This window comes from Drosophila biarmipes, chromosome 2R, assembly GCF_025231255.1.
Source record: "Drosophila biarmipes strain raj3 chromosome 2R, RU_DBia_V1.1, whole genome shotgun sequence".
Classification (NCBI taxonomy): Eukaryota; Metazoa; Arthropoda; class Insecta; order Diptera; family Drosophilidae; genus Drosophila; species Drosophila biarmipes.
In genome coordinates, this window is record NC_066615.1 from 3,246,704 (window position 1) to 3,273,449 (window position 26,746).

Sequence of the window (26,746 nt, forward strand, 5' to 3'; positions counted from 1 at the left end):
TTCGTGGCGTGTGTGTGTGTAGCTTGCAATGAAAAGCGCATGCATCAAGGTGAAGTCAGCAGTTTCTTCCGACGACCGCTGATGCTGCAGATGTGCTCAGCGGAGCAAATAAAAATAATATTTTCTCCACGGCGGAAAAATCGAGAGGAGGGCAAGCAGAAACAATGAGTAGAAAATGCGTTTTCGTTTTCCCCTGCCATTGATATTCGCGAACAATGAGCCAGGAAACAGGGCGCCGAAGGAACCGAAATCCACCATCTACGGCAGCGGCTCCTCGGCTGACCCAGATAGTCGGGCTCCATGCATGAGTTTATTAGCTCGGCCAAGTTTACGAGCCGCTGCGCAAATCAGTGGCAGCGGATAAAAATTATGGCACTTCGGGGCATTCCTAATAGTGTGTGAAACAGAAAAATTCGACTCGCGTATCAGGTTGTGTGAGGAAGAACATTTCCACTTCATAGATTGCTCTGCGGGCAGCCACGAAATATAGGTTCACTACAGGCAGGCTTTAGGCGAAATTCCAGCTTTAAAATCTTAACAAATCTCGGCTCGAAATTTAATGCATAAAGGTCTACGATTGTTATAGAGTAGTACGGGTTTATTTATTTTTATATATAGAGTATACCCGTAGAAACTCTATATATAACAAGTTAACTTCGGAAGCTGAAGTTTGTATACCCCTGCAGTTATAAGAAATAGTCAACTTTAGTAACACCATGTGAAATTTTTAAGGATTGTTGCTGACTTCAGTGATATTACAAAATAAATTATTTTTTTTTTCAGACCATTTTTTTACCAATGTTTATATGTTAGAGTATTCCGATTTTTATTAAATTTAATTCGAAATTCTTTAAAATACAAACACTTATACTCCCAATATTATAAGATAATATGTCAAAAATCCCCAAAGCTATAATTTGTTTCATATTATTTTCCCATCAATTTTCCGATCGTTCCTATGTCAGCTATATGATAAAATCGTCTGATTTTGATAAAGTTTAATTCGAAACTCAGAACTAATTAAAAAATGTTATTTCCAAGCTTTGAAGGTGATATGTTAAAAAACACCAAAGATATAATTTTTTCATTTTATTTTCCCACCAATTTTCCGATTGTTTCTATGGCAGCTATATTATACAGTCGTCCGATTTTAATAAAATTTATTTCAAAATTCAAAACTAAAGAAAATTTGTTATTTCTAAGCTAAGGAGGTTATATGTGAAAAACCACCAAAGATATAATATTTTCATATTCTTTTCCCACTAATTTTCCGATCAATTGTATGACAGCTATATGATAGAGTCCTCCGATTTTGATAAAATTTAATTCGAAATTCAAAACTATTTAAAAAGTGTTATTTATTACAAAACACCAAAACACCTATGAGAACTATAAGATATACGTGTCCGATCCGGCTGGTTCGGACTTATATACTACCTGCAATAGAAAGAAGACTTTTGGAAAAGGTTTCAGTCCGATAGCTTTAAAGCTGAGAGATAAGTTTGCGTAGAATCGGACAGACAGACGGACGGACAGACGGACATGGCTAGATCGACTCGTCCAGTGACGCTGATCAATATATACCAATATATATCTTTATGGGATCGGAAACGTTTCCTTCACTGCGTTGCAAACTTCTGACTGAAATCATTATACCCTCTGCAAGGGTATAAAAATAAATAAACAATCGAAGCGTTTTCGATATGTTTTATCAGGATCGCTACCCAAGTCGATCTAGCCTGGTTCGCATGTCTGACCGTCCGTATGAACGCTGAGATCACGGAAACCATAAAAGCTAGTTGGGACTAGTAGATTCCTGGCGTTCTTGGACAGCGCAAGTTTATTTCCGCTGCAAGCCACTTCCACCCTAACGCCCCTACTCCATACCCACAAACGGTCAATATCGGACCGCCCATTAGAAAGAACTAAGCAAATTAATAAATCGACGCTAGGTGTCGCCATTGCAGGTGTGCAATTGTGAACATTACTTCATTACATCTCCATCGCACTCTTGGCTGAGTAACGGGTATTTGTTAGCGTTTTCTCTTGCGTACATTAATAGGGTTTATTTTTATACTCTTCCAGAGGGTATTATGATTTCAGTCAGAAGTTTGCACCGCAGTGAAGGAGATGTTTCCGGCCCCATAAAGTATATATGTATATTCTTGATCAGCATCACAAGTCGGGCTGAAAATTTTCCAAAGGAAATAAATATATTAAAAAATAATATGAAACATATTATAGCTTCGGTGTTTGTTGACAAATTATCTTATACCCTTGGGAACAGTATTTTTCTATTTTTAAGACTTTGGAATTAAATTAAATAACTAAATGTAGCTGCAAGGGTGTACAAACTTCGTCTTGCCGAAGTTAACTACCGGTCTTATTAGAGCTGAAAAATAATATTTGAACTCTAAATAACATTTAAAACAAACCTAAATTTAGGACAAAAGAGAAAAAATCCTTCAAGCTTCAAAGCCCTTTTTAGAGGGTTTCTAATAGTGACCACCGTGGGTCCGGACGAACTTAAGTGGGTGAAAAATTATTGCTTAGTTCTCGGCAAGACGCAAAGCCATCCGCATAATGAAGCACAACTTCAGGTGCAGTCGACGTGGTCATCTGGCCCAAGTGGTTGTGCCGTAATGTCGTAATAATATTAACGCACAAAACAAAACTTTTGTTGAGGCCAGTGGGGGGCTGTGTTTCACTTTTTATGACCATAAAATATCCCATAAAAATGTTTAAAGCCGGCCAAATAGGCGCTAAGCAGCGCCAAAGTGCACTTGCTGAGCGCGTTTCCAGTAGCTGGGCACCTTATTTTCTCGTTTTCCAGCTTATATTTGTATTTTCATTCTTTATATAAGGCTTTCATATTGGCCGGGAAGTTTGGAAATAAACTTTTGAGCTTCTGTTGATATTTGCCACATTTAGCGAGGATATTTTAAAGCCTTCCTTATGACGCAGCTCGCCTGTTTCTTGAAACTTTTCCATTTGCCTCAGCCGCCGCTTAAGTGGTTTAAGAGTTTTTATTCTCGGCCGTAAGATTGGAGATATACCTGTTAAAATATTTCGTTTTATGCAATCCCCATATTGTTTCCCCAACTGCCCCATCATTGCAGGACCCATTTAATTAGCTTCACTTTATGGCTTTCGCACTTAAGTAGCTGAGAAAACGACACCTGGCCACGCCCAAACGCCCCAGCGTATGCAATAAAAACTAAACAAATCGCTGCCAATGGCCCTTATTATCACCTGAGTATATTTATCACCTGCTGACCGCAACAGACCAAAAATTAATATACAAGCAACACACACAAACAGGCAAACGGCAGTCGTGCTTATAAATGGCAACTGAAATGTAAGTCGAGTGTTTATGTGAGCGAATATGGACAAGAGTGGGCGTGGCCCTTTCACAAGGACTCACACAATGCCTGGCCGCCCCTTGATAAATTTACTACACAAATTGAGTCGCTAAATTAGAACATTTATTTTTGCTGCCCAAAAAAGGGGGAGGATGGCACGGAAAGCGAAAAGGAAAAATCCCTCAAGTGCGTTTGCCACTTGACGTGGCATCTAACGAAACCCGAATCTGCCACGCCCCCAGCCACCAAACCCATCTCGTCCTTGTCCCTCCTCCGCGAACCCGCCGCGCCGGAGCACCCGCTCATGTTTCCTTCATTACTTGGACCAGCGCATCGACATCGACTGGCTGCACTTCATACTTAAGCTCGTCCAAATCTCGAGAGTGTAATTTATTGTTATCATTTGTTTGGCTAAAAGCAAAAAGACGACCAGCACAACGAAGGGCGAGCAGAAAACCCCAGAAATGCCCAAGTTTGGGTAAGTCATGGCAACTTTGTAATGCTCTGCTTTTGAGGTACTAGGTGAAATGTTAACAACATTTTGCACATTTTTTTTTTTTTTTTTTTTTTTTTTTTTTTTAATTAATATCTTTATTTAATATAATCCAGGAACAGATCTAATTAAAGCCTTTAACCTAAATGTTTTCTTAAGTAAATAATCTCTTAATTATAAATTATAATTAGTTTTCAACTTGGTATATAGGAGTAGATCAAATTACGACTAGTTTCAAGTAAATAATATATTCATATTAGTCTCTTAGGAGCAGCCCAAAATGTCTTCTTTTGAGCCTGCGAATTGGGATAGCCCCCTGTAATCTCCGGGCTAGACGATTACGGTGGGCAGTTAGACGGTCGTTGTACCTGCTTGAGAAGAACGATATTTGGTCTTCAACAAGACTCAGGTTTAGGTCATTGTGAAGCGTTTGGCCGCTAACGAACCACTCACAGCCAGTGATTTGTCTTAATGTTTTGTTCTGGACGGTTTGGAAACGTTTTCGGTGGGACGCAGCCGCCACTCCCCAAATTTGGATTCCATATCTCCAAGTTGGTGCGATGATTTGTTGATAAATGTGCCGCTTGCATCTTAGAGATAGTTTGCTTTTCTTGTTTAGCATCCAGAATAATTGGTTCCGCTTTAGGTTGCACATTTTGACGACTCTGGCAATATGTTCTCGGAAGGTTAGGCGTTTGTCCAGTGTGAGGCCTAGGTATTTCGCCTTAGTCGCTTGCTCTATGTCCACATTATTAATGTGGACCACCGGAGTTGTTTTTCGGCGTAACGTAAAGCAAACGTTTACGCATTTGCTTTCGTTGATTTTGATATTGTTCGCCGTGGCCCATTTAACATTTTGCACAAATGACAAAAAGATAATGTTATATTAATTAAAATAACTGTAACAGACCAGCAGAAGCCAGCTCAGGGATTTGAAGAAATATTCAAGAAAATCCGATAATAATAGAATATATAATGTACATTTATGACGTTTCGGTCAATGCTTTTAAATAAAAGAATTGTCACATAACAGAAAATTATGGAAAGCCTTCAGTAGCTGAGATGCTTTCCTGTGTAGGGTATGCGTATTCGTATACCCAGTGATTGTGCCAAGGAGAAAAAATTAAGAATCACGAATAAGGCGGGAGGGGAGAAGAAAAAGGAAAGAAAGCGAAATAGAGGGCGAAGCTGCACACAGACGGACGCGTGCGCACGCACACATGAACACTGAACACACATAGCCACACATGTACCGCATTTAGATAACTAAAGTAATTTATTTTATATGGAGGTCATGTGCTTACGGACATGTGAACGTAAATAGCAAAAGGAAGCGACTTTCACACAGATACTAGACGGCGGTCTGTGTGTGTGCTGGGAAATTACGCACCGAAACTGAGACATTTCCGCTCGGCACAAATTGTGCTGAGACCGGCAGAAAACAGAAGCAGACCTGAATCCGGACCTAGAGAGCCGGGACTTGGACATCAGTTGGCCCCATTTTATTGCCCGCTTCGAGGGGAATTAGCATGCGAATTAACTAGATGCGAGCTGGAACCAGAACCGAAACCAAAAAACGAGGAACAAAAATCGGAGTCTAAGTTGAAAATTCAATTTCCCCAATTCCAGTTCCGCAACAAACTTAATTAAGTGTAGTTTTGCGGAGGAAGGAGCGAAAGAACGAAGGACTATCGAATGCTTGGCGCAAAATAGTTGGGCATACTTTTGGGCGCCCAGAAATGATTTAATTGGAAAATTGTTTAGCTAACTCTGGGCGCCTATCAAAAATGCATGGCCAAGTTGTGTTGCATAGTTTCGGGGCAGATTGCTAATTGAGCCGAATCGGGCATTAAAAATGCAGTACGCCTGTTTTGGCGACGGGGACTGGCACTGAACTTAATTAAAACGAAATTTCCTCTTAATAGGTCGCTGGGGGAGGGAAATTCACATTCAGACCCACAGACACACACACTCCCTGACTTCCCCCAGTTGGCCCATTAAGCTGGGATAACAATGATGCCAATGAGCAACAACTACTGGGCCATTTTACATGTGGCCCCAACAAATTATTACAAACCTAATGGCCTAATATATAAGTTTCAGCCGAGAGACCCCTTCCCAAACGATGGAACCGGCGGGAGGGTCCGACATCCCTTGCTGATAAGATTTCCAGAAATGGGATGAAACAGGCTAAATATATACATTATCTGGGCAGAGGGATAGGCGAAAAATGTAAAAACAGGCAAGAAATTGCCTCTAATTTATGAGTGGAGAATACGAAAAGAAAAGCAGAAGAGACCCTCCACATACGCACGCAAAAAACGGCCCTATTTTCAGTAGCTGCTAATATTTTAAAACAGTAATTTTTCTGAAGTGCCTTATTGCATTTATTTTTTTGTAAACAAATAGGCAATGCCGGGAATTTTATCGCCTAACAGTGCTACCAAGGCCCCATGAGAGGCAAACTTTACGTTCTTTAATTCAGAGTAGAGTGATTTTAGCAGCTCGTCCACCATGTGTATATAGAGCTTCTGTCTGAGTTTGTATGCACTCAAGTGGTTGCATTCTTAAATTGGATTAAGTGGGTTTTTACCATAGAGACCACTCCCCAATGGCAGCTTTTGGCAAGATACTCCTGTCCGTATTCCTTTTTTATTTATTCTCGTTCCAGCTTGGCTTTTCGCTCGAGAGAGCTCGAATTTAATTAAGAACAAATATTAAAGTAATGTTTTTATTCAACATCTGATAAAACACAATTTCAGGGTAGGAAGGGATGACCGATACTGCTGGGAAGTGTTGTCTCTAAGTGAAAACAAAGCAAAATATCTGTCTTATTTAAATAAATACACAAACAGTGCATTGCACAAGTGTAGGACTGTTATATTTTATTATATATGTTGTTTTCCTCATATAGAAATGCACTTCGTGGGCTGTACTTTAATAAGATTTTTTTCAAAGATGCACCTAAATATTTGAGCAATGGTTCCGTTTTGTGTAAATGTGATTATCTCTTATTCAGAGAATTCGCTTTAGTCTTCAGAAAAGTAGAAATAAAAGGAAAAACAACAACAAACAAGTTGGACTTATGTAAATAAACACCTAGGTGTAATTTCTCGTTCGGGCAAAAACTCAAAAAACAATGTGGCAAGTGGAAAATACGATTTTGTGCATTATTTACAATTTTAATTTTCAAGGAGTTGAGCTGAGGGAAAATATGAGTGTTTAAAAACTAGCAGAACATAAATTGAAAAATAAAAAGCCACGAGGATTAAAGACAAGCTATTTTTTTTTTGTAAATAAGAAAATTTCAAACAAATTTGCAACACTGGATGAAAAACTTAAAGTAAAGATGGCATCAAAGAAAGGGCAGGATATAAAATGTAGGAGCAGTTCTCAGTAAGAGCCAATGGGCTAATGAGAACCCAATTAAGACCGCAGAGTAAATATATCACAACAATGAACTGACTGACTGCTTTGTAAGTCTATCAGGGACATGGATATGAAACGTGAATAGAACCCAATTTACCTGTACTCTCAGATATCATGCTGGGCCTAAGCACGGCTCTTTGTCACAAAAACACGTCGCAACATCGGAGACAACATCAACAATCAGCCAGAGCGGGCAAAGGGGATGTACGAATCCTAAAGGACTCTCCATTCAATGAATAGGAGTCGGGGCTAAGAATAAAAGTACAGAGCAATAAACATTTCATTGAAGACGCAAAATAAAACGCATGGCGCGGCATAAAGCGGCATCAAAAGAGCTCAAGGGAAAAGTGGAAAGGGGCAAATGGCCGGGAAAGTTGCAGCGTTTATCGGGGTAACACGAGACACTGGGACCACCAACGCAGTAAAAATGGATCAGAAGTCATAAAAATTGAAAGCTCGCCCGGAGTATTTCTCAACCCACAGTTTTGGGAAGGGGAAAAGGCCAAGAAACGAGAGAAATATGTATAATAAAGAAAATTGAATATGCCCAAAGGCGGTCAGGGAGCAAAACACAAACAAAGCACAACAAAACTCAACTACGCGGTCCAGACGTTCACTTTTGTGCCACAAATAGCGGCAGAAAGCCAAAGAAAATTTCGCAAACAACCCGAAACACAAACTAAACCAAGCTCCATGATCTAGTCGCAGGCTCAAATACCCTTTACTCAGCTAAGAAAAGTGCGAGGGAGATGTAGATATGCAAGCATCAACGCGACTGTTCGCAAGATTGCACACGCCACGGAGCGCCACCTAGCGTGAATTACTATCTTTGTAGATATTGATAATCAAAACAAAATTTCATGAACATTTACAATCTTCAAAAATACGGACTCTAGACAGGTATGGGCTCTGTGGGTGTAAGACATGGCACTCTGCTCACGCAATTCCAATTTTATAGATTTTATAATTGACGAGATCTCAGCGTCCAAACGGACGGAGAGACAGGCGGACATGGCTGGTGACTGTGATCAAGAATTTATATACTTTATAAGGTTGAAGAAGAAAACGACGAATATAGTTCACCATTTTACTCTATGAGTAAGACGAATAAATATAAATAAAACTTTGAAAGCAATTAAAGAACAGCTAAACAAAATTGTAAATTATAAAATTTAAGTCTGGGTTAAACAAAAGAACAAAATAAGACCAAGCTTTACCACAGTCAAAATACTTTTGATAAGAGTAAATACCATGAGCTTGCGAATATAGCGAAAACCAATTTTAGCAAGGTCTTAAACGATCCTGACCCGCCCTCTTACCCCTGCCCACCTGCCTCCAAGCTTGCCTTGGATAAAATGTAAATTTTATTCCAACGTTAACTGGCTGGCTATGGATAGAGATAGAGCGCCAGCTAAAGATACAGCAACCGCTTTCGTCGATTACGATTTTTATGCGACACAAAATCTGTGGGAAACGGCAAGGCTCTGGCTCAATCTGCTTTTTATGGCAGACGCAGACACAAAAAAAAGGACAAAACTAACGCTAAGCCAATGAAATTTACTAAGTTGGCGACATGCGACCGAAATTGGTTGAGATTCAAAGGGCCAAGGCCATGAAACTGGGTTGCCAAATGACTTCACAATTTATGACGGTACGGGGATTTTCCAAACAAGAAAAATGGGAAAAAAAGTCGAATTGTTTTCGGATTTCAAAGCAATTGAAGAATCTATGTAAAAAGAGAAATATTAGAAAAGGTTTTTGAACTATTTTCGTCTACTAGTTCAGCAGTATTAAAGCAAAATCTAAAATTGAGAAAAGTTTTATGGGTTGATGCTTTCTTTTCACCATTAAATTAACCGATTAGCCGCCTTTTCATTAGCACATCTCATACATATATTTAAATCGGTAGAGCAAGACCTGTCAGAAAGGGCCTTCACTCTTGGGATTCGCTAAAAGATGCTCGGCGTTTGCCGGAGTCTTGTGAAATTTATTTATAAACTCATTTGCATACTCCGAAACACGACGTCCCTCCCCACGCAGCCTAAGCTGTTTGCATATGCAAAACTAAGACAGGGCAAACAAGTTGGAAGATATAGTCATCTATATAAATAGCCAAGGGGAAAACTGTCGCACGTTTTTCGCTCCTCTTGTCCCTTTTCACTTCGCAGATTTTATTTCGATTTGGTGTCAAGAAAGCGCAGATCTATCTCTGGGTTTTTCTCCAGCTTTTCCCCGGTTGGCTCTGAGAAATACGCCACGTGGCCGGGGAGAAGAATAAAGTCATAAAATTGAATTGGTAATTTTTTGTGTTAAAAGCAGAAATTAAAATAAATTGAATTGCCGCTAAGACGAGAAGGAAGGAAAATGCAAATGAGTCACATCGATGGGAAAGGAGGCGGAAAAGTAGGGCCAAGGAATAGGTTCGCTTTATTTTTCTGGCCCACGAAATGAAAACAAAACAAAATAAAAGGAAATAAAAAAGGAAAGAAAATCGCTCAGCAACAAGACCGAAATAAATGCATTGTTGCTGCCACTGTTTTTATGGCTGCCACTCCCCTACGTCTTACGTCCTTCGTCTTTTGTCCTCCTCATTGTTCATTCCGTTGTTGTTGGTGCCGCAGCCGCCGCTGTTATTGTAATAGGATTACTGCATAAATTAAAGTATTTGCCGTGGCATCATCAAATAAGATTTGCAACGCCCCGCTCCACCCGCTCCAACCCGCACCACCCACCTAACGAGCTACAATGCGCGAACATCAAAAATCGCAAGGATAAGTGCGGCGGAAGCGCTGCAAAAAGCAGGACAAAACAGCCAAGTATATAAATAAATGTAGGAAGGGAAAGAGAAAGCAGTATACCGGCAGACTGACAGAAAGAGACGGCGAGCGACTGAAAGAAAGAGACAGACGGAGCACAAGTGGCTGTGGGGACACGTAAAAGTAAAGTTTATTGCATAATTTTCGACGGCTTAGTTAAAGTGTATTGTAAACACAAAAGCCGGAAGAAGGGAAAACGAGCCAGATAGCTGGATGGTAGAATGGCAGAAAGGTGGAAAGGTCACAGGGAGATGAGACAATAAAAGTGCAGATTATAAGAAAATATGTCGCAGAAGCTCTTACTCCACACCGCTTCTTCTATAGAAGGCTAAGGAGCAGGTCACCCAAAAGAAAATTTGATTTCATTGATGGCTGTGGTTTTTCCATAGTACTGAGCTCACAAACTGTCATATGTGATTACTTAGGGAACACAGCGTGCAATTGAATTTCCCTAACAAGGTGTCATAGTACTTTATTTTCTCCACACTCATATCTAGCAGGCATTTTTGTAATTTTTTCGTCTTAACAAAGGCATATATATAAATAAATCAAACTATGCCCTTTATATTTCACTTTTCCAGTTCTCCAGGGCCCAAACACATACCGCAAAATATATGAAATATTTATCAGAAACCACTGACCACCTCTGGAGCCCTCACAGAAACTTCCGCTGCTGCCAGGAAACAGCGGCAGCGAAATCACTTTGGAAATTTTCAAACTAAACTAAATACGCGAAAGCCGCAAATTTCATTTTGATAAAATTTTAATTTGGCCAAAAGCCCAAAGCCGGAGGCTGCGACCTCGCCGCGCGCCTCAATAATTCAAAGATGTTAAGCCGCAAATTGGCATTGGCAGTGGCATTGGGGCCAAGAGTGGGTGGCGCAGACCCACAGACCCGCAGCTGGGACTCCCGGCAGACAGGATACACATCCGCTGGGGCCCAGAAGGCACCGGCTGAGGGTCTGACACGCACGCATTAAACTCTATTGGGTGCTAATGTTTTCGTCTCACACCCGCTTACAAAATTTTCATAAATTCAGCAATGAGCTTGTCGACACACACACTTGCAAACGCGGCCAGCCTGCTCCGTGTGTGAGTAATAAAAATACGCTAAAATGTTTGTATCTCATACATAAACACGATGCTTATTGCCTACTTCCAGGCGCAGAGAGCGGGGATTCCCGCTCGCCTGTACGTGTGCTTGGCCGGGCGCGGTTGTGTGCGTGAGTCGATAGGGGCGGGGAAGTGCTTCCGTTAGCCCTTAATGTGGTTGCTGGCTAAGGTCGGTGTTGGGCCCGGCCGTTTAAATAGCGAGCTTTAAAGATGACGTTCCCTACTGGCAAACCGAGAGCTGTAGTAAACTAAAAAGATTACAAAATTAAAATAACCAATGGTTTATAGTAATACCAGTTGAAACATCCTTTGACAAAAATGGCTTTCCCTGTTCAGCCTTTCCAAAACACATCATTGTTCCACTACATCATAATCTGGTAGTATTAAAGGAGTTAATTTGGGTAAAGTGCTCTTAAACCAACAATTTTAGCGCCTTAAACCAATTTTGGAAGCAAAATGAAATATTTTTATAATATATATTTTCTATATAATTATCTTATATATTATATATATTATTAGTTTCTTGTTGAACAAATATCTAAAAGTTTCGTTTTCAAAATTATTTACAACAAACAGACAAAAAATACGGAAATGGTCTAGATAAACACAAAAAGAACCGATAATGAAAGGAAATTATGAATTGAGTTTGCTGTCATTTTAAATTATCCAGAAAGATTGTGTTAGCTTAAAATTAAACTCTTGCCAACTGTCACCGGTAGCCGAACACATTTGCTCGCTTGATGGTATTGGAAATCCAAGGAATTTTTAGTGACTTCTTTTTGGGGAACAGAGTTAGTCCGCCTTCCATAAGACGCCGTTCCCAGCACCATCTCGGCACATCCGAATCCATTTGGTGTATATGCTTATGCGCGGGCTTATCGGCGCTTCAAGTAAACAGACAGGCAGCTATAAAAATTTGCATTTGACTAATGCCAAATATTCGGAGACGACTACGACAACGGCAACGACAACGAGGGCTACGAGCGCTATCCGATAAGCTAGAGCATCCTCAGCATTAACCCCTACTCCTCCCTCAACCCACGAGTCAACCCTTGCAGAGGGCAACAACAACTATGTCTTGAGGAGATGCCAATGCGTTTACTGATTTTTTGAGTGCGATACGTGCAAAGATTTTCTTTTCTGTTTTTTTCCCCCGGGGCTAAAGTGGGCGGTGGGTGGTCCATAGGTGGTGGGTGGTATGCTTTTATGCCATTTCCTATTAAGCTATTTGTTGCCAGCTCTCTTTTATCGCTCTTACTCTCTTCGGCCCTATCTCTTTTCATACCCCACTTCGCCGCATTGTGAGTTTGCCAAATTTCGTGTGTGGCAGTTGCATTGCAAAAGATACTAAAAGCTTACCCCACACACAGATACAAACGCTCACATGTCTCGTTTATCGATTTTCTTCACCCTCGTTTTTGCACCCTGTGCGGATTTTTGACATGCCAACGCATTTTAAATTTGCATTTTTTGGCATCCAAACTGGCCAAAATTTTAGCTAAAAGCATTAAGGCCATGGATGGGCAGGCCTGTTAAACTCCAACCGAACTACAGAAATTGCCAAAATGTACCAACAATAGACTTAGTTTTCGTTAGGAAAATATTGAAAAATATTGCTACGCAAATATTTGGAAATTTATATAAAATAGAATTCTGAAAAATGGACAAAATTTGTGTACGTGTTACTAAAGGGAGGGTGAAAATATTTGAATTTGCATGAATGCAGAACGAATGGTGGTAAATAAAATTTTAAATGTATGGAAATAGTATGCGGAATAACTTAAAACACGGAACCAATTCAGAGATAGACAAATAAGAAAAATGCAATGCATTCCCCGAACAGATCCAAATATATTTGGTAAAAAGGCATCAGACTTTTAACTAAGAAAAAGACTGAAATTACCACACTTGCCGTTTTTATTAATATTAAAGCTTTCTAGCATATTATCCCTAATCTCTAATATAAACGTACATGTGTAAGCATACATATTCTGCTTATGTTATGGCAAACGTGACTGTTTGACTTTTGGTAAAATTTAAAAGTTTTGCCACCTTCGGCAATCTTTGACCCACGCCTTAGTTGTTAGCCCACATAAACTCAGAGCTTTCTGGGCTCTTGTTTTATAAAATTTATGACGAACCATACACAAGAATATACGTAAATGCTATAATAAGTCACTGTCACGAGTTATGAGTTCGTATGTGGTTGGGGCAAACACAAACCACTGAGATTTGGAAGGTAACTTTTTGCACACGCCCGTTGATTTATTAAACCTGACGTATTGGCATATATTTCCGAAAGATCAAGCTCCTTAAGACCATAAGTCCTTTTGCCACATGCAAATATTAATTAATATTTTTTGCACTTTGTAATCACTCCCCAGGCAAACATAAAAATTTTTTTAGGTTTTCAAGCGATCTCATTAAGTCTTGACACGCCCCACAGAAAAAAGAGAAAAAAACTTTACAAAAATTATTACGAGCTCTTATAATAGATTATGTCAAAACGGAACCAAAGTTGCCTAGAGTAAGGAAAATTCCGAGGAATTAATTTGAAAATATAAATTGCGAAGGGTGGCTAGCAAAATAGCTGTGAATTTGTTGTGTGTCACGTCCAGTCGGATTTTCCGTTCAGCATGGAAATTTTCTTTTCTTGGAGGCCATTTCTGGCAAATGGCAGCTAAGCGACGCATAATGAGGACTCAGGCCGACGACTTTGCGACTTTCTGCGGTTGCCCCATGGCCCAAAACCCAAAAGCGAACGTATTTTACAGTAAAAGAAAATACGAAAACGTACTCACTCAGGGCACATTTGATTTAAGCAGCTTGGTAGGGGCTCTTCTTCTTGTGTGGCCTAATCCCATTTTTCATTAATCTAATTAAGCCTGCGTGGAGAGAACATTTCGGTAGACAAGGCCAATCTAATACAATTATGGCGAAAAACAAAGGGCCGAACTGCAGCTCGAGCATTATCGATTAGCCGAATCGAGGTCAATTAGCCGAGCTGAGGAATTTTGGCAAGCAAAACTTTCCAAAAATCCAAATTATCTGGGTCTTAATTTAATTTCGGCGCATGTTGAAGCACATAAAGGCGTCAAGGGGTTCTTGCGCAAAACCGTTTTGCGAATATACCGAATAGCAGGCATTCCCTTAGGTAATCTCCCTGCTGAAGCCTTGACAGCCGGGAAATATTTAATGCTCCCTGCCATATTTAATAATAAAAACCTTTTACACACTGCGCCAAAAAAGGAATGTGAAAAGGGCAACAGCAGAGACGTCCTTTGGGTATTTCAAAGAGGAGAAGCGCGATAAATAAGGACGAGTGATGGGACGGGAGTGCAGTGAGTGGGCATTCAAAAGTGCACACTAAATGCTCGGGCGCTCGAAAGTATGCTTTCAATTGTGCGCAATTTAGTGCGACAGGACGAACACAATAGGACCTCTTTGGCAGTGTGTGTACTGGAGTGTGTGTGAATGCAATTGTGCCAGTCTTAGTGCCTGACTAGGTGCGAACAAACATGTGCGAAAACGGCGCCTAAAAACAAGCAGCACAAAAAGGCCAGCGACTCCGGCTCATTGTTCGCCGTGCTTTCTGCTTTCTGCCTTCTGGTCTGCGCTCTCCGCTTTATGCTTCTTGCTCTGTGATTACGATTATTATGATTATTGTTTACTAGGGCCAGGAGTGGAGAGTGCTGCAGATCGCACAGCAGAAGTAAAGGCAAATATCAAATAAAAGTTCATAAAATAAAACGGCCTGGAAGCCAGGTTTCAGCTTCGCTTGGTCCGTTATGCACAGAAAGAATCCTTTCTAAGCCGGCATTGATAGGCAAATTGGCTTATTAAACTGAAATGAATTTAACAGTATGCTTCATTTTGTAGATATCTGAGCAAACCAAAAATTGGGGATTTATTATTAAATATTAAATGCGTTAAGTCCATTTCTGCTGAACCGGAAGTTAAAAGGTTACCTGTGGTAAAAATTATTCTTACTGTTTAGTTCCCTTTTTAAATATTTGGTGAACAGTAAAATAAAACCCAAAGTCACACACTTCACTTTGCGCTCGGAGGTTCCTGTACGATTTCTCCCCGTGTGGCCGTCGTTTCTTTGGTTCCGTTCAGCCACCAGTGCGACATGGCCGCGCTAGTTTTATGTGGCACATAAACATAGCTGCCACTCGCGTTGTTGCACGCTTTTTGGCGCGCAAAAACTTGGCGCTCGCTCGCCATTTTATTGCTTGTCTTACACACACACTCGCACAAAGCTTTGTCATTCCACTTCGTTTCGTTTTCGCTTTGTTTTGCCTCTCTTCGCTCTTGTGCCAACAACCTGCCACGCCTGAAATATGCTAGCTGCATACTTTTGGGCGCTGGGCATGAAATTAAATGCCGACAGTATTTCACGATATAAATAATCCACTCAGGGGCCTCAGGAATCATAGGCGAAACGAACCTGCCAAGGAGGAACAACTAAGAATGTTTCAGGGCAAGAATTATTCTGCGGAATAAATAAACAACTAATTTCTCAAAAACTAAAAATCAACGTACCGGTTAGGTAGGTATCACTATGTAGAACCAGAAGATAAAGATTCACTTGCGTTCCGTGTACTTAAATATTGTCCTAAGTTACTCTGGGGACTAAAGTCTACCCTTTAAACAAAACTCCAGCACTTTTCTGTCTTGTTTGTTTTTGGACAAGAAGCTCGGTTTTTTATGGAGCTGTTATTACTCTTTTGGCGGAGGCAAATTAATGTTGTGCCTAGTCGGTGGGACACGGACGTTGTTCCGGCGGAAACGGAAACCGGAAATTGCGCTCACAACAAGCGACCCACCGAAACGCTGGCCACTCTCACAACACTTCGCTTAAGTTCAGAGTTCTGTTGTTTATGCTCGTTCCAGTGAAACCGCAGAAAATCCAGCCGATTGACAACGGCACTGGACGCGTATTTAAAAATGCTTGAAATGCAATTAATTTGATTCTTCTTTAACACCCGCTCTCACTTCACAGCAGCGTAAATAAATATGTTTGCCTTGTTGTGCCTCGCATTTATTGTGCGTATTTGGTCTACGTAAATGTTTTAATGAGTTACTTCGGAGAAGACTGTCATTTGTACTTGCTGCACTGATTTTACTTAGCTATTCTGTGGAAAAGTTAAAGTGAAATCCGGGAGACTTTTACGCACGTCGCACGTACCGCTGCGATTTTCCACCAGTAAATGTATTCGCCAAGACGCACGTCCGATGCCGACGACCAACGCTCGCAAACTAACGGCGGAAGTTCGCCGCGAGGATATATGGGGGTTACACTTTTCAGCATCGGGTGTTATACTGCTGCCGAGTGTTATACGGTTTCCAGCGAGAGCGCTACGCTCTGGGAACGACGCTCTCTTCTACCGCCCACTCGGTTTTTTGTTTGGCTTTGGCGGCATTTGCCAGATTCTCAGAGATGAGATACTACATCGCAATTGCCGGCAACCGAGATCCTCCAGAGGAAACTTAACTGCATTTGCTTATAAATTATGTCTTGACTTGGGTGTTAATGTGCGCTGAAGCGTTCAGAGTGACGGCTTGACAGAGTGGCAGTCGGACGGATTGGCGGCAGGACGAGCCACTACACAGCTGCCTTTCGCCCAGCGACAAGGACACACCTGTTGGGCCATCTGAGTGCAGGTGAAGGGGCCCTGCGCATGGCGAAGGGCTTTGGGGCAACTACTGAAGTGCAGGTCCCATTTAACAGCATTAATACATTTATGATATCAGCAGGAAAATAGCTTGTCAGAGCTCACAGAGTATGTACACAAACCTTTCCGAAAACTGAAGTAAGCATGTAAAGGTGACTTTTTAAAAATGTGACAAAAACGAATAATGTGAATAATAATATGTAGTATGATAAAATATGACCTAAATATAAAAGTGCCCCGACTGCAGATACATGTTATTCGAGGCACCAACTTCAAGATATTTATAGACGAATGAACGTCGATGTTTGAATTTGTATCTACTGCTAGTGACGTTATTAACGATGTCCTCGCTAGAGAAGATCAGATCAGATCATTTCTAATTATTAAATTTTAAAAATGTTCGACGTACCGAGTGTAGCGTATCACAAGTGATTTGATGAACAACAAAGGTGGTAAATACGCGCTGCTTCCGGCATTTGTTTCATCAGTAAACGGAGTGGGTTGCCAATTTGATCTACACTGCTACCTGTTCGAATATGTATATAGAATGATAATACTAAAATTCGCATGCCTACGAATTTGGGGGTTTATTATAGGGAGACAGAAGATGAAGATGAAGGGGATACCTGAATAGAAGAGTCCTGCCCAGATGATATAAGGTGAATATGTCGGCAAAAATGATGTTATTTGCCGTTGACATTGAATACCCTACCATGATCACCGCAGCCGCACACAGTATATACGATGCCGAATTCACGCTATCATTTCACGTTTTCGGCCGATTCGTGTGTGTATAAACGCCATTTCGTGAATTCGGCAACGCACGAAAGTTGACTATGATTTCAGCCTAAAAGCGTGAATTTGTGGTGGGCAACCAACTTAACGCTATGAAGACCAGGTGGCAACGCTCTTCGGCTCTTGCATTAGTGCCCAAAAAGCACTCATTAACTTTGGAAATTAATTTTCCAGTTTTTATTTGCCGATCGTAAATGAAGAATTTTAGTTTATTCATTGCGTTGTTTGGTTTGCTTACATTTTGTAAAAGTGTGACCAGACTAAAATACCAAATTTCACACGTCTGGCATCTTTACTGAAAGCAAATCACGAAATGATGTGTCGTATAAACAGGGGTTATTTCTATACCGCGCTTTTAAGAAATCAAGATTCCTATAATATAAACATAGCAACAGTATATGATTTCAGCCTGAAAGCGTGAATTTGTGGTGCGCAACCAACTTAACGCTATGCAGACCAGGTGGAAACGCTCTTTGGCTCTTGCATTAGTGCCCAAAAAGCACTCATTAACTTTGGAAATTAATTTTCCGGTTTTTATTTGCCGATTGTAAATGAAGAATTTTAGTTTATTCATTGCGTTCTTTGGTTTGTTTACATTTTGTAAAAGTGTGACCAGACTAGAATACCAAATTTTACACGTCTGGCATCTCTACTGAAAGCAAATCTCGAAATGATATGTGTCGGGGTTATTTCTATATCGCGCTTTTAAGAAATCGTGATTCCTATCGTATAAGCAAAATAACAGATTAGTGATCCTTTAGACACACGCCCAACATCTATTAATCTTCATCATTTTTTATACATGGACGTTGATGCACTTCGAACAGTATAAACAAATGGCCCAACGACACTAAGCACGTGCTTGTTATGCGCGGGCCCCTTTTATCAATTTTGGCAAAAAATGCGAGTTCGCGAGGAAGATACATAAAACAAATAGAGACGGGACACAAATGAAAATAAATGGCACAACTTAGAATGAAGCAAATAGTTAAAATATTAGTTTTTAATACCGGGATAGAAGTTGAAATGCAAATTAAATGATAAAGTTTATTATAGTTATGACATAGAACGCGAAAGGGCTAGTGCAGACAAAAATTTGATGAACATCGTGGCAAATTTAGAGAATAATAATTTCTTGTTAGTCTAACAGGAACATTGAATGTTAGGCGGTATAAAAGATCTGCAGAATCAATGTCACCTCTTATAAGATTTTGTATAAAAGTAGCAAGCATTGTTCTACGATTTACAAGTGTAGGTAAATTAAGCAATTGTAATCTACTCTGGTAAGAAGGTAGCCTCCGTTAAAAATTCAGCAATTCATGATTATATTACAGTGCCAAGCTGTACTGTTGGCACACTTAGCATCTAGAACCCTAAATTTATTTGTTTTCGTCTGCTACATCAAAGAAAAACATCTCTTAATGAGATAAGGGGTCGTGGCGATCGTACAAACTTTTTGATATCGACACTTTTTCAAATGTTCTTATTCTGCCCGCCCTAGCCAAATATTTCTGGTTCACGCTTTAAAGGAATACACTTGTCGGTATAAGTATTTTGACAAAACAAAAGTTAGGTATACTCGTAACTTGAACTTGCTTCGTTTAACTTTTGGCATCAATGGAGAAGTAATTTAAATTTCGTTTGAATGACACAATACTTTTCTTAACTCATTTGATATTTATTGTTATCTACTTTTTAAAAGTTTTTCCTCTTATTGAAATTTTAAATATTTTGATAAAAAATGTTTGTTTAAACAAAAATAAAACAATTTTTCAAAAATAATTTTTATTATATTTTTTATGATTTTTTTGCAATTCTTTAGTAACCCTGCAAGCATTTTCTACCGCGGAAGACACTTCTAAGTGACTTCCAGAAGAAGTCCGTCCGGAAGAAATGTGCCACTTCGGCGGCACTTCTCGAGTCACTTCGGCGACTCTTCTTGAAGTGTCTTTGGCGACTCTTCCAGGAGTGACTTCAGCGATACTTCTGAAAGTGACGCCGAAGTGGCACATTTTTTTCCGACGGGAGTCACTTCCGCGATCCGAATGCGATATAGCCGAAGTGACTTCTGGAAATTACTTAGAAGTGGCATAACCGATGCTTGTAGAAGATACCAGAAGGGCATTTCCCCATTGGAAATCTTAAATAAAAAACTTGTTTTTACATGTTACTATTACTTTTATTACTATTACTATTTTGCATTTATTTGTTCTATAAGGTCTTTGAGCGCTTGTAGACACGGTCCATGTCAGAAATGCTGCTTAATAATTTTATTTATGTCCAGCTCCGTTCACATGAGAAATTTATTAATACCCATTTCTAAAATAAACAGAAACAAAATTTTTTATATTTAAAATAAAAATAAATCTGAAGAATTACCTTTTATAGGTAATATGTATATATACGAGTATATATTAGGTGGAGAATCTTTGAATCTTCAATCGCGCCAGGTAATGTGAAAATATCTCGAAGTAATCGTACAGCTTCACGTAAATTCGCATTCTTCGTTGTGTCTTACAATTAAAAAAAATTCCGAAAAACAAAGCAACACAACTTTTATACAAAGCTGGATGACCACAAGGAAATAGCGAAATTAACTGACGCTCGGATAAAAAACAATAGTTTAGATAAAAAGGGAGAGGACTTTTTAGAAATAAAGGGTAACGGCAATTACCGTATCCTCTTTTTTCCCAGTAACTTCGTTTTTGTATCATCTATCTATCGCCCAGAAGTGTCTCAGAAGATACTTTCTCGCGATCGCGACGTTTTTTGTTTTTGTAAAATGGTGCTATCGTCCAACTATTGTCCAAAAGTGTGTCAGAAATTACTTCCTTGCAATTGAAATGTGTGCTATTGTCTTTCTATCGTAAGTGACTTAGAAGTTCCTTTTACGCGATATATGTATATTTTGTTTTTGTAGAATGTTTACTATCGTCATAGTAAGTGACTTCTGGACGAAAGGCGATAGAATTATCGCGCTTTTGCTTGCAGGGAATAAGCACTTGAGCCACTTTTTTCTTTTTTAACACTTTTTGGCCAAAACCCATTTATTAAAAGTGGTTTGAAATGGATTTTGACTATCAGAATAGATTAAGATAACATCAATCTCCAATGTTGCTAACAGAAAAGTTTAACAGACTGCACCACTGTTAAGTTATCAGCTGTTAAAGTCTGTTTTTATTTCAAGGAGGTGGCAGCTTTTGTAACTCATTAATTATCCTTAAAGGTTAAAATGGTTAAAAGTGTAAAACTATTTAATCAGAGGGGTTTGTAACTTGTGTATTTGACCTTAATATTGTATTTATTGATTGTGGTGCTCATATTATCGTGTGTAAGTTCTAACCTAAAAAAAACTTAAATCTTTAATTTAATTTTTATTTTTAAATAGAGCTACAAAGTGAGTCCAGCTCTTTCCACCTCTAAAACCCTATGTATCTTATAGAGCATTTAATTCTCATTAAGCTCAGTTAGTATAAAAGTACACTTTTGCGCACTTTCTCTAAAATTTGGCTTTTAAGAGCCCTACCTAATACTGTGTATTTCCCGAATTTTTGTCTGGTAAGTTTCACTTTCAATGTAAGCTTGAAAAAAAACAATACACAACTTTCTTTGTTATTAAATATTAATTATTTTAAAAATATTTTACAACATTATTTCACTTACTTAACGTAGATATAAAGGATTTTAGTATTTTTTTAATGAATTATAATGGTAATACAAATAAAATTACGATAGGGCTCGGTCTTTTTATAAAAAGCAAATAAAGAAAATTTTTTTTATTTTAATTACAAGAAAAGAAAATTTTATTCTTGTCACCTTCAAAAAATAATACAAAATATAAGAAAAATGATATTTTAAAAATTCTGTTTGCAGTTTCTATTATTTTTGTTAAAACAAACTTTTTGGATAAAAATATTTAAACTTTCAAGACGAAGAAAAAAATTCAAATAGTAGACTTTCACAAAAACTCGTCCTTTTCAATAAATATCGAATGAGTGAAGAAAAGTATTGTATCATTCAAACGGCATTTAAATTACTTTTCCATTGATGCCAAAAGTTAAACAAAGCAAGTTCTAGTTACGAGTATACTAAACTTTTGTTTTGTCAAAATACTTATGCCGACTTGTGTATTTTATTGAAGCGTGCCGAATGAGAACATTTTAGTTGGATATGAGAAGTTTTTGTTATACCATTGCATAAAAATGACTTCATTCAAAAGTTTGCAACGCAGAGAAGAAAACGTTTCCGAACCCATAAAGTGTATATATTCTTGATCAGCATGACAAAACGAGTCAATCTAGCCAAATCCAAATTAAAATTCAAACAAATCTGTCGGCTATACCCTACAGCTGACATACGATCGATCGGATAATTAATGCCAAAATAATACAAATACCTTAAAGTTTCGTTTTCGGCAAACATATACGCTAGTAAATTGAAATGAGGCAGGATCTAACTATTTCTGTAGTTAGCTTTTAGTTTTCTAAAAATCAGAAAGCTTTCGAACTACAATTCCTCTACGGGAACAACCTGCAAGGGTATAGAAACTTCAGCTTTCTAAAGTTAGTTTTCTTCCTTCTTTTAGAAATGAATTTTGAAATGGGATTTCCAGTTTTGCTGTAATACTTATACATATGTGAGGCTTGGTAATAGTATTACATAATATTTTTCAGGCTTGATAAAAAACGTATTTGTGCTTCCTTTTTAGGAAAAAAATATATATATAACAATTTTTTCTCTTCAAATTACTGTTTCTTAATTTTGGGCTTTCAAATAAGCAATGAAATGCTTTTCATACTGAACAGAATGGGGTTGCAACTTGTATTGCTCAATATCTTCAAAACTATAATTTTTTCGAAAAAATTGTTATATATCAAAAGTTGAGTAATCTTAAAGGCTTTACGATTTTTAGAAATCGTTTGATTTAATTTTCAGAAAATAGTCTAAAAATGGTTTTAAAAACCAACTTTTTGCTATAATTCCAAATATATTATATTCCGAATATATTATCCAGTTATATTATTTTTTACAGACGTACAACAAATAAGCCTTATTTTATTTTCCGCTAAACTAGAGAGATTTTCTCAAGATACTTTATACACCTATAGGGTTCCTTAAACCCTAAAACTAAACCCTATCCCCACCGTAACCAGCAGCTCCAACTTTCTAAATGTTTACATTTACACTTTCACCGCTTTTTCTACCAAAAAAAATTATATTTTTTAAGTCTTGGTATGCAATCATCTTAGTTTTGGTGTATCACTCGTTACGATCGGACTATCATAGCAAATTTCAAATTCTGCGCCGATGTATGTAGTAGTTGTCTCTTGCGCCCTTCTCCCCTACGTGTGCTGTATTCAATAAAATATATTCGGATAAAGGATACAAATACTTTATATTTAAACGATGTATCTATTACAACTAACTTTTTTAAAACACGAAAGGAAGCTACATTTGGCTAACAGAAAATTTCTGTATTTTTGCAGGTCGTTTCCATAGGAACATTGTATACACGAATCATTACGATTTTTAAACTAATAAATAATTACGGATGTATTAAGATAGTATTCAATTCAAGTTTTTGGAAAACAAAATGTAGAAGGCAAAAACCGTGCTAAAAACAAGTACAAACGGCATTGATTAAGGAACGATTTAATGCTCAAAAAGCTATAATATTAACTCTAATAATTTCCAACTGTTTATTCTGAAAGTTTTGGTATATGAGGTGCATAAATTACAACGTGTTATTGCCGTTGAGTTCTAAGTAAACTAAAAATAATTATATTATTTATATATAACTTATTTATTTTGTTTCAGTTTCCAATACCTACTCCTCTTACTAGCATTTAATAAAACAAGAAAGGAAGTTAACTTAGGCAAGCCGAAGTTTGTAAACCAAATAAGAAATAAACAACTTTAGTAAATAATTTGTTTCCCGATCAGCCATATGATAAAGTCGTCTGATTTTGATAAAATTTAATTCAAAGTTCAGAACTGACTAAAAAATGTTATTTCCAAGCTTAGAAGGTTATATGCTAGAAAACACCGAAGATGTCATTTTTTATATTTTTTTTCTCCGATAGTTCCTATGGAAACTATAAGATATAGTTGTCCGATCCGTCTGGTTCCAACTTATATACTACCTGCAATAGAAAGAAGACTTTTAGAAATGTTTTAGTCTCAGTCTCAGTTTCAGTCTCAGTCCTCTTATAACACAAGTTCAAGATGTCAGTATTATTATTAAATCAAGAAAGGAAGTTAACTTCGGCAAGCAGTTATACAAAATAATCAATAATTTTATTAAATTTAATTCGAAATTCTTAAAACATTTAAAAATTTTTATTCCCAATATTATAAGACAATATGTCAAAAAGCCCCAAAGCTATAATTTGTTTCACATTATTTCCCACCAATTATCCGATCATTCCAATGACAGCTATCTGATATAGTCGTCCGATTTTAATAAAATTTAATTCGAAATTCAGAAGTAATTTAAAAATGTTATTTTCAAGCTTATATGGTTATATGTTAAAAAACACCGAAGATATAATTTTTATTTCATGTTTTCCGATTAATTTTCCGATCGTTCCTATGGCAGCTATATGATATAGTCGTCCGATTTTGATAAAATTTAATTCGAAATTCAAAACCAAATAAAAAATGTTATTTCCATGCATAGGAGGTTATATGTTAAAAAAGACCGAAGATATAATTTTTCAATATTATTTTACCACTAATTTTCCGATTGTTCCTATGGGAGCAATATGATATAGTCGTCCGATTTTGATAAAATTTAATTCGAAATTCAGAACTAATTTAAAAAATTTTATATCCAAGCTTAGTGAGGTATATGTTAAAAACACGAAAGATATAATTTTTTAAAATTTTTTCCCCGATAGTTCCTATGGGAGCTATAAGATATAAGTGTCCGATCCGCCTGGTTCCGACTTATATACTACCTGCAATAGAAAGAAGACTTTTGGGAAAGTTTCAGCCCGATAGCTTTAAAACTGAGAAACTAGTTTGCGTAGAAACGGACGGACAGACGGACATGGCTAGATCGACTCGTCTTGTGCACACTTCTGACTGAAATCATTATACCCTATGCAAGGGTATAAAAAAACGGGAGATCTTAGATTATGCAAGCTAACACAAGTTCTAGTAAAAGACAACTATCCTTTACCTTTAATAAATGACCTTTTGGACAAGCTAGTCAATAAAAGTATATTCTCGTTCTCACGTTCAAGCAAGGATGTAGAAGAACTTTTAAAAACTTTGAAAGAAGTATTTATACGATTAGTTAATAACAAGTAGTAGTTGCAATCAATCATAAAATACTTAGGATTCTCTAAGGAAGGAATAAAAGCTGACGACAGAGGCCTTGATGCGATTAGGAACATTCCAATTCCAGAAAAAGTGCACAATGTTCAAAGTTTTTTGGGATTAAGCTCATATTTCAGACGATTCATAAAAGACTTTTCTATTTAAGCCAAACCACTGTGTAATATGATAAGGAAAGATATGGAATTTTTATTTAGGGAAAGAGAGTTAAATTGTTTTCTGAAACTTAAGAAAAAGCTAACAGAATCTTATAGCTGCATTGCATTGCGATGCAAGTTTTTTAGGTTTCGATGCGGTGTCAATACAAAAGAAAGGAGATGGAAAATTTTATCCATTATGCATTACCTTTAATAAATTTGAACATTTCCTGTGTTAAATAAACGTAAATCATATAAAAATAGGTACTGAATCTCCACAAGCAAATTGGCAGGTCGAATAAATAAATAGACGTATTGAAGATCCCTAAAAAAATGCTTTTTGGTGTACAACAGAAGGGTGAGATGTAGATGTAGCTTAGAGAAAAATTGGAAGATATACAGGATTCAATTGTCACAGAAACTTGAAAAGAGATCCGAGTAAAGGCTATGCATAAACAAATGCAATCTCATGAATACAATAAGACTTATTTTGACAAATTAAAGAAAAAGGCTAAGGATTATACAAAAGGGGACTAATTTATGGTAAACAATTTTGATAGTACAGTGGGGGTGGCAAGAAAATTAATACCCAAGAATAAAGGCCCATACATTATAGAAAAGGTACTTCAAAACGAAAGGTTCTTGTTGAAGGATATTGAGGACTTCTAAGTTTACAAAATCCATACAAGGGTGTTTGGAGTGCTCAAAACATAAGGTCGTTGTTAGGTAAAAGGAAATCATTGTAACGCATAGATTTAATAGAACATGTATAGAAACATAATAATATTATAATTAGATCTAAATTTAGTCCTAAGTACATCAGGATCACGAGAGATTCAATACGCAGGATGGCCGAATTGTAGTAGGCTCATCGGATGGTCACTTTATTACCGATAACGGTTGTAAAAGCTAGACAAATGTATAGTTTGTAAGCAATTGGGACGACAGACATTCTGGGAAATACTATTTTTTAATTAATTTTTAATTTCGAAAGAATTTCAGACGACTATATCATATAGCTGTCATAGGAACGACCGGGAAACAAATTATTTACTAAAGTTGATTATTTCTTATAACTGCAAGGGTATAAAAACTTCGGCTTGCCGAAGTTAACTTCCTTTCTTGTTTTTTGTTCATAATTTTAATTTTATTTATTTAGTGTTATAATAAGCCGATTTTTTACCCAAAAAATTGTGTATTTTCACCTTAAAGTCTTTAAAAAAATTCAAAAATTTTAAGTTAAAAAAACTCGACAGCTTTACCTGCGGCTAACTATTATCTAACGAATGAACATAGATTTTTGGATTTCTGATGATTCAGCGTCAAGCCATTCAACTTTGAACTTTCTTGGATGAAAAATGTTCTTGATTGTGACTGTTTTGAATAATTTCAGTTCCCATGAGCGAAGAAACCACTTCATAGCCGCAACGAAACTTTTGAGCACTTTCGTCCAATCATCTAAGAGCAAACTATCAGTCAACGTAAAACATGACACCCTACTCAACGGATCAACATGTCGCATTTTCGTAGTCGAAATCTTGTAGGTACATTGTCCATCTAGACACTCTGAGCGGAATCTCTT

At 37.7% G+C, this 26,746-nt stretch overlaps 1 protein-coding gene across 2 annotated transcripts in view; it reads right to left on the reverse strand.

Annotated features, from left to right (window-relative positions):
- LOC108029617 (uncharacterized) overlaps positions 1-16,538 on the reverse strand; it is a 120,931-nt gene extending 104,393 nt beyond the window's left edge. The window contains exons 1-2 of one of the 2 annotated variants that reach the window (XM_050887085.1): positions 16,405-16,538; positions 15,759-16,351 (exon numbers count right to left, since the gene is read on the reverse strand). The gene's annotated coding sequence lies outside the window, so the exon portion shown is untranslated. Of the gene's footprint in view, positions 1-15,758 lie in introns of both variants that reach the window. The other variant, XM_017102003.3, reaches the window with a different exon arrangement.
- Between the last annotated feature and the right edge of the window lie 10,208 nt (positions 16,539-26,746).